We start from the raw sequence: 9,817 nt of genomic DNA on the forward strand, positions 1-9,817 counted from the left end.
GTCTGGGACGGTGCTGGCACCGCCCCTGGCAGGAAACCCTTTGTCCTTATCTCCTGCTCTGGGAGGACTCCCAGCAGCAGGAGGGCAGACTTGTGTCTCGGTGGCAGCATCCATTTTGTGGATGCTAAGGCTCTGTCTGACTTTAACCGGGGTTAGGGGTTACATACATGTCGTGTCCCTCTAGAAGGGTGGAATGCTAACCCCGTCGCCAGAATAGGCGAGGGGTTAGTATTCCAATTCGTATGACACCTTACTCGACATGTTTTGATAAAGCGATACCAGAGTTGGCATATAACCGCGAGGATTATAATGCACTTAAGAGTATATGGTATGCGATATCATGGAAACGGCTAAGGGATGGATCCCGAAAGCCGCAGACAGGCTCAGCTCATGCCAGAGCACCATCTCACACGATCCCAAGCACTCTGCCTTCAGGATTGTTAAGGCCTGCCATAGGAGTGACTGATAGGAGATCTGTGTGTCCATTTTTAGGGTTAGATATAGGTATACTATATCTAAAGCAAAGGGTGATTACACCACCTTGCCCCAGCTGTCAAGCAGCTAGTGGTGTCAGATTTGGATGGCCAGCCAGGCGTGGCATAATACATGCTGCAGCCCCTGGTAGGCCCTGGGTACACCTATGCCCTGGGTACCTAAGGTACACTGTACAGGGATTGGTAAGGTGACTCAGTATCCAATTTAGATATGTACCTAAGGTACATGGAATCCATTTTACAGAGAGAGCAGTAGGCCTGGGGCCCTGAATAGCAGGGTCCCTGGTCAACTAAGTCAGAAAACCAGCAAAACACCAGGCAAAAAGTTGGGGGCAACCATAGTCAGGGATCAACCTTCCTACACGTGGGTATTGTACTGTTTGCGCAGGTGTCTTTCTAAATTTCTGCAGTGTCTGAGCACCTCTGAAAACCAGGGTGCAGAGGGGGAGATCCGATTAGTAATGATGGGCTTAGGCAGTGCCAAGATGGTGAAAGCTCTATGTAACCACTGTGAGTAATTATTGGAAGCTAGATCTGGGTCAGTAGTGGGAATGTCTTGAGTATTGGGGAGGGTAGTTGTGAGAAGGTGGATGTCGATATTCTTCCATGCTCTGGTGTGTTTGGGAATACGGGAAGTGGGGTGAAGGAGGTTGGAGTTTCGGATTTGGATAGTGAAGAGAACAGTCGCGTGGTCTGTCCATGCAAGGGGGATAACTGAGGCGAGGGCGATATTGCTGTTGTTGGTGAACAGACCGCCGAGGGTGTGTCCCGCCTGACGGGTGGGTTTAGTCACTAGCTGAAAGAGTACTGCTGCTTGTAGGTCAGTTGTGAGGGAAGAAGTGTCTTTATGAGTAAGGGATTCTAAATGGAAATTAAAATCTCCTAGAATAGTGTAGTCGGGGGCTCCTGCTATAGGCTCTATTAGGCTGTCTAGAGCTGTAAGAAAGTTTGTTCGAGGGCCTGGAGGGCGGTAGATAAGGGTGCCTTTAAACGATTGGTTATTGGAAAGAAAAATAGAGAAGCTAAGCGCTTCACAGACTGGGGAGTCTAAGGATTCTATTTTAGTTGGATAGAGTTCTCGATGGATAATGGCTAAGCCACCTCCCTTTCTGGTAGGTCTGTCCAGTCTGAGTACACAGTAGCCCTCTGGCAAAGCAGCACAGAAATCGGGTCCTGAGGAAGGGTCACCCCAGGTTTCAGTAATGAAAATGAGGTCTAGATTGTGGCTCGTTAGTAGCGCTAGGATTTCATATTTGTGCTTAGGAAGGGAGCGTGCGTTTATGAGAGCAGATGTAATGTGAGTATGGAGGAGGACTGGGTGGTGGGGGGAAGGGGAGGGGGTGGGAGAGACGGGCCAGTTTGAAAGTGCAGACAGGACAATGTGTGGGATGTTTATTGGTTCTGGAATCGAAAATAAGGCGGGAACAGTGGAGGCTCTGGGTTGCATTGTAGATGTCCCTAAGCTGGGTAGGGGAGTAGGTTAGGATTTTACTGTTTTGTGATGAGTTGAGAGAACCAGGGGGGGTGGCCCTGGACCCGGACGGGCTTGCCTTTGGCGCACCTTCAGCGCGTCGGCGGCCCGCCCGCTGCACGCATCCGCTGCACGTTGGGGGAGGCATGGTCCTTTATGGCGGTGGAGGTGAGCAGCTAGCCTGTTAACCTCCGTTGCGACCGGGAGTGAGAGGGGTACACTTCCGGCTCTGGTGATTTATCCCTCCACTCAATCTGAAGGATCAGTGGTGAACCGGGGAACACGCCAGGGCACAAGAAGAGGTGGTAAGTTTTAAAATATTAAAAGCTGTTTTGTAAGATCTTTTAAAATACAGTGCGAGTAAGATAAGAGTTAAGAACCGCTAGGAGGCCTTTTAATCAGGAGCTTCCGTTGGCGATAAGAAGGTGCTTTTTAGTTACCTCTGGTGGGGCAGGGGCGTTGCCCAAGTGATTTTGCAGTCGGAGATAAAGAGACCGGTAGGGAAGCCCTTTTCCCCGGTGCTTAGTGCCCCATGACTGCGTGCTCAGCGCATGTTGAAATAACTGAATTGACATGCAGGTACTTTCACCCACAAAGGAAGACTGTCTTGGGAACTCCTACAATGAAAAGGTTTCACACTGCGCACTCTTGGGGGTGGCAAACAGATCGAGCCATTGTTCTCCCCATTGGTGGATGACACTCTGTCACCAACGACTGTACCTTCCATTCATGATCGCTAGGCAATGACGGCAGAGTTTGGCAGCCCTGGCATTCAAGGGTCCTGATAATTGTCATCTAGTCAGGGATTGTCCCTGAGAGTTCATCCATTGCCGGAGACGTAGCGCTTCAGGGCACAAGGCCAACAACCCCACACTGCCATGTTTGTTGCAGTGCCACATGAGGGTAGTATTACCTGTGAGCCGCTGTACTCATTCTCTCTTGATGGTCAGTAGAGACACCTTCAGTGCCATATCAATCACTCACAATCATTTGATGTAGAGGAGAGCTTTTGCCAAAGACCAGAGTCCTCTTATCGCCACCGTTTCAAAGGGACCTTCCCAACCCAGTAACAATGCATTCATCGCAATCTTTAGTTCTGAGCGGGGTAGGAAGAAGGGTCTGCTGCCAGTGCAGTTGCAATCGGGCAGCCACCACTGCAGGTCTTTTGCAATCTCCTTTGTCACATGGATGGAATCTGACAGATTGTCTTGGTGGTGGCCCACTGAGACTTCAGATGTTATGTTGATTTGTCTAGTGCACTAATTACCCGGGAGGGTATACAGGTACATGAGCTGAGTAGGCATGTGGCCCCTGTAGAGTTTGAAGAGTCAGTTCTTCCACTTCTTGCAGAACTCCAAAAGTGAGCAGGAGGCTCTGGGGTGGTATGGGAGGTTGTTCTACTGCAGAGCCGGCATGCACCACCTGACATGGTCCACAAGCAGGATACAGGAGGCCAAGAGGACATGAAGCCTCAGAGGAGACCTCACGAAGACCCATGCTGCCGGTTGAAACATTGGGATCATAGTCCAAATCTCCTGGACTCGTTGAAGTAGAGGGATAGTTTGGAAAAATTCTATATCCAGGATGGTTCTGACGAAGGAGATTTGTTTTGGAGGAGTCTGGTGTGGCTTCAGCACATTGTTGGAAAACCTCAACGATATTAACAGGCTGGCCTGCGTCTGGAGGTGGTTTACGACTGTTTGAGGTGAGGCCACCTTCAGCAGCCTATGATATGGTATTCCCAGCCTTTGCAGAAAGGTGATCGTGGTGGTCGCAGCCTATGTGAACACCAAGCAAGGTACAATGGTAAGGCCATAAGGGAGCACAGTGAACTGAAAGTGCTCCTGGCCTACTTGAAACTGACGGTAATGCCTACTGGACTGCAGGGCAAGGATGTGAAAGTATGTGTTTTGCAAATCCAATATCTCCATCCTGGATCAAGGGCAGACAGGGCTATGGTCAAGGTGAGCATTTTGAACTTGACTTTCCAAAGCAAGAATTTGAGGGTGAAGGTCTAGGATAAAGCGGAGGCCTCCGTCCATTTTTGACACCCAAAAGTAATAGGAGTAATAACCATTCAAAAGTTCTGATGCCGACACCCTCTGGATTGCTTTCTTGGTCAAGAGAACTTGAACTTCTCTAAGCGGATGGACACGTGGTTGTCTGGGAGGTTTTGTGCGGGTGGTATGTGTTGGGGTAGAACAGAAACTGGTGGGAGTATCCATTTTGCACAATCTGTAGAAGCCATTGATTGGATGTGATGTTCGTTCAGCAGGGAAAGTGATGCAATCTCCTGCTGGCTGATCATGTGCTGAGGAGACCAGTTAAGATGGTTTTGCAGTACCTACTGGGGGAGCCAGGGTTTGGGCAGCACTTTGCGCCTAAAGCCTGGATGCTGTCTAACTGATCCCTGGCCTTGACCTCCAAAGGAGTGTAAGGCCTGTAGCTGCTGAGGTGGGTACTGTCTCTGCCTCTGGAGGTAGTCTCTACCGAAACCTCGAGAGGGGCCTGTTGCTGTGGGAACTGCTAAGCTGGTGGGGTACAGCCCAGAGAGTGGGCAGTGGCTTTGCTTTCTTTAAACCACCCAAGGGTGGAGTCTGCCTTGGCTCCAAACAGCCTAGAGATGTCAAAGGGCATGTCCATAAGCGATTGTTGAACATTCAAAGAAAAGTTGGTGAAACAAATCCAGGTGTGGCACCTAATCACCACGCTGAGGCCAACTGCTCTACTCAGTCAGTAGTGTCCAGGCCATGCTTGATATTGTATTTTGCTGCATCCTGTCTGTCCTAGATCAGGTTTTATAAAGTTTGATGTATGTCATCTGAGACCAGAGTCAAGATATGTGCCACTTTGTCCCATAATGCTGGTGGAAAACTGAGCAGGAAGCATGTGGTGTATACCAACCTGAAGGCAAGGTTGGCTGATGAGAACATCCTTTTAGTAAATTCTTCCATTGTTTTTGATTCCCTGTCAGGCAGGTGGTAGGCAATTCATAGGGGTTCAATGATGCTAGGGCTACAAGGCTATCAGGGGTGGGATGCTGGAGAAGGAAGCCCTGCTCCCCAGGAGACAATCTAGGCCGCCTCACCACCGGCCTAGTAACTGGAGGACAACATCCTGGTTTAGGCTAGGTTCCTACCAGCACATCACATGATACCATGTTAAAGAGGAGCAAAGGCTCCTGAGTAGAGCATGCAAGGTAAAGGAAATCTGTTAAGAGGGTAGCTTTGATCTCCTGGGTTGGCATGATGAAGTCAAGTGGAGTGGTGTGGCTCACTGGTTAGAGGCGGCAGACCCGGAAGCAGAGAACGGCCCGGAACCAGAGTTCAATCCCCGACGCGGCAGGGTCGTGGACCAGGGTCAGCGGACTCAATAATTCTCGCCTCGGTGCCTACTCTAACCAGGGGTCGCACTCTGCAACTCTGGGCATTAGCTTGCCTCATCTCTACAACGGCCCCCCACATTCGACGGGGATGCCTGGTTTCACCTTGGAGATACCCAGTAGCGACCATCTCACAGGGATAGCCAGGACGGGTTCCCCAGCGGTCTACAGCACCAGGACGCCTCAGGGCAGCAGTGCGCTTTACAAGACACATGCACACAAGTCAAGCATGCAGCCACCCTTCAAATCACTGTGGTGTAGAATGCAGACTATTCAGTAGCCATGAAATAGGTGAGGAGAGGCCAATATCTGGGGAGGTGCCTAGACCACTGGCGTCCTGGCGGTCTTCAAAGATATTGCCTTCACCATATTGTTCGTTTTCGTCCTCGTCAAAATTGCCTAGTTAGGATTGCCTGCTGGCTGTGCCATAGCTGCCAGAGCATGAGCAGAGATTTTCTCCGGCACCATTTTCTACTTAACCAGTTTCTGCTTGTTTAGCCAGTAGCGGTCCTCCCTCCCAAGTTAATAACCCGAATTCCGATAGTCACAGTCTTCCCGTCAGTGCTATGAATTTGCATAACTGCTAGCTGTCTTAGACTAGTTCTTGTGAACACTATTGCTGCTACGTATGATGCGGAGACCTCACCTGATGAAGTAGAGAACCATCTAAAGTTAAAGTGCACTGCAGAAAGAAGGAGGAGAGTTGGTCTTCTAAGAATGGAGAGGACTGCAAACAAGAGTCAAGAACTGTCGGAAATTGGGTTACGGGTTTGAAGGTGTGAAATCCACATTTAAGCAGCACCCACAATTCTTGTCAGGGTGAAATACAAATAAACCACAAATGAACCTGTGCTTAACCTTCTGGTAGCCTAGCACAAAAGCAGTGAAGCTTATCTTAAAGGCAATGTGTAAAGTATATATGCAGCACTTCAAACAGTCATAAAAGGAAAACAGCACAAGAAAAATACCACAGCAATTTAGGAAAAGGGAGTAAAATTCAATAATTTTATTTGAAACAACAAAAATCCAATCAGTAGACCCGGAGATATGCAATTTTAAAGATTTAAGTGAAAATAGTGCTTAGAAGCACAAAGCGCCAACAGTTGTGAACGTGAACTTTAGTTGTGAACGCCTGAGGCTTGAGCCGGGCGGTATCTTTCTAGTCCTCTTAGAATTGTTTTACTTGTTAGTATTTGACCCTTGTGTCCTCTTCCCCCCCCCTGCACTAGCGCGCCGATTTAGGGCGTCGTTCGTTGCCTCATCTAGTTTGGGGTGAAGGCTTCTTTTAAGGGGCTGATTTTAAATTACATTTGGCACTCACCGCTCCGCGCTGTCTCACATAGTGTCCGGCCGATATTAGGGCTGAGATACCGGGGACTCGGGCGGAGTGTTAGCGGCGGCCATCTTGGGTGAGTCAACACCATAAAAGCATACGGCCATGGCTCCGCGCAGCGGACGCGCTCAGCGGTCGCGCCGGGTTAGCGCCGGAGTTACGCCACAGTTCAGATCGTCTGTGCCCGTCCGCGCTGAGGACGGGCTGCAGGACAGGCTGTATCCAGGGTCCTCCGCCCCTTCCCCTCATGTATCACACTCTTATACTCTGGAGGAAATGCTGTCTTGGAAACCGATTGACTCCCTGTGCCATCATAGGTATACACCTGAGGAAGTACTGGTTATGGCTCCACATATTAAACATACCCGGAGCCCTGACTCATTCCCCATGATCAACCATTCACCTGTCAACTTATGCCCCACGCCTAAAATGATTCGTGCGGAGAAGGGATACCTTATTAATGCTCGCTCTATAATCAAGAACAATGTCGCCTTTCATGATTTTGTGTTGGCTAGAAGACCTGCCTGGGTCTTTGTCACAGAAACATGGGCCTCAGAGACCTCAGGACACGACCTCCTCATGGCCATCCCAGAGGGCTATTCATTACACAGATTTGATAGAGTTAAGCGAAGGGGAGGTGGTCTAGCAATTCTCTATCAGTCGCATCTTATCTGTCGTATTAATGCCCTGTCGGCCCCACCCGACCCCTTCCAGGTCCTACATTTCTTTATTTCTTCCTCCCCTTCTGCGTCCTTTGTTGGCCTTCTCGTGTATAGGCCTCCTGGACCTAGATCCAAATTTAGCTGCGACCTGTTTAGAATCATGGAGCCTTATGTTGGAAATCCCCATTTTACTATTCTGGGTGACTTAAATTTTCACTTAGACGACCCCACCTCTAAAGACACCTCCTCCTTGGTCGACCCCCTTGAAGCCTGTGGCTTTTCCCAACTGGTAAAAGGCCCAACTCATCGGGCAGGCCACACACTTGATGGAGTCTTCTCTAACGACCCCAGGGTTAAAACAGGCACCCCTGAACCGTTGGTCTGGTCAGACCATCTGGCAGTTCCTATAGTATTGACCCTACCTTGCCTCGATCCGTCCATGAAGGGTCTGACTCAAGGAGAGGGCAAAAGGAACTATAAAAATATCACCAACGACTCTTTGGCCCCTCAAGTCGGTCCCCACGCCATTAGACCCAGAGAAGGCAGCACAAAATCTTGCTAATACCATCGCTGGGGCTATAGACATTCTAGCCCCAGTCACACGCCGATATTCAGCGAGGCGTAGGCCTTCTGCCCCCTGGTTCACCGAGCCTCTTAGGATGATGAGACAGGGGTGCAGGAGACAGGAGAGAAAATGGAGGAAATCTTAGGACACTGTGGGACACTGTGGACAGAGAGCTTCACAAACAACTGGGAATATAAGGCTATGGTCATTAAGACTAAGCAACAATACTTTTCGAACCTTACTACCTCCCTTACCTCATCAAAGGAGCTGTTCAAAATAGTGGACTCCCTCTGTTCATTGCAAGTTCAAGACCCAGTTACTGGATCACAGGAGTTCTGCGATAAGATCTCAATCTTTTTCCACACTAAAATTGATGACATTGCTTCCCAGTTGGAAACGCAGAAACAATCTCTAGGAAATCACACTATTCAGGCTCTTACCAATTCTGAAGCCTGGCTTAAAGATCCTACCACGACTCTGTCTAATTTTCCGGTGATCACTCTCGACATCCTCAACTCTCTGCTAAACAGGATTAAATCCTCCTCCCCTCTGGACCCCTGTCCCCTTAGAATAATGAAGGAGTGTAGGGACACACTACTTCCTCCATTGCTGGAGGTAATGAATAGTGCCCTGCTTCATGGGGTTTATCCATCAGCCTGGAAGAAAGCGATTGTCAAGCCATTATTGAAGAAACCCTCTCTAGACCCCACCATCTTAAAACATTTCCGACCTATATCTTTACTCCCTACTCCCGCCAAAATGCTAGAGATCCACCTGAATTCACACCTGTCAGCTTTCCTTGACTCCACTGGGTTCTTAGATCAGACCCAGCACGGGTTCAGGAAGCTGCATAGCACGGAGTCTGCACTTACCATGGTGACAAATCACATCAGAGTGAAAGTGGATCAGGGGCTGACAACGCTGCTGGCTTTACTCGATCTGACCGCAGCATTTGACACCCTATCTCCCTCAATTCTAACATCTCGTTTGAGGGAGATAGGAGTGGAGGGGCCCGCTTTGAGCCTTCTGTCCTCCTTTTTAGATCTTAGAGAACAGAGGGTCAAATTTGGAGAATACCTCTCCCCTGCTACTTCATTGCAGTGTGGGGTACCACAGGGGTCGGCTCTAAGCCCTACCCTATTTAACATTTATGTGGCCCCACTAGCAAGACTAGTAAAAGCCCATGGTATGGAAGTAGTGTCATATGCAGACGACACTCAGGTCATGGTGTCACTGGCCCAACCGGCCAGCAACTCCGCATCCAGCTTCAGGAGTTGTATGCAATCAGTCTCTGACTGGATGATACTCAACTCCTTGAGGCTGAATGGCGAAAAGACCGAGGTGCTGATATTTGGAAGGGACCAGGATGTATGGTCGAATGAATGGTGGCCGTCTTCCCTGGGAACATGCCCTGTCCCCTCTCATTCAGCCAGAAATTTAGGGGTTATTTTTGACACCTCTCTGGCAATGACCCTTCAGGTCAACAGAACGGTGGCTACTTGCTGGGGAATTATCAAAATTCTCCGACGAATAGTGCACTACTTTTCTCCTCAGGCTAGGAAACAGACAGTAGTTGCGCTGGTTGGGGCAAGATTGGATTACTGCAATTCTCTTTATGCAGAGATCAACAAGGGACTGATCCAGCGCCTCCAAACAGTACAGAATGCGGCCGCAAGATTTGTACTAGACATTCCCCGCTCCTCTTCTGCGACACTAGCCAGAAAGAGCCTTCACTGGCTTCCCATAGAGCATCGTATCTCCTTTAAGATCATCTGTCTTGTGCACAGGGCTCTGAAAGCGGGAACATCTGATGGGCTGGGACCTCTTCTCTTTGGCTATACCCCTAGCAGGTGTCTACGATCATCACAACACAATCTGTTGGTGATCCCTCGGACTAAGAAGTCCAGATG

The sequence above is a fragment of the Lissotriton helveticus genome, chromosome 7, assembly GCF_964261635.1.
Source record: "Lissotriton helveticus chromosome 7, aLisHel1.1, whole genome shotgun sequence".
NCBI lineage: Eukaryota > Metazoa > Chordata > Amphibia > Caudata > Salamandridae > Lissotriton > Lissotriton helveticus.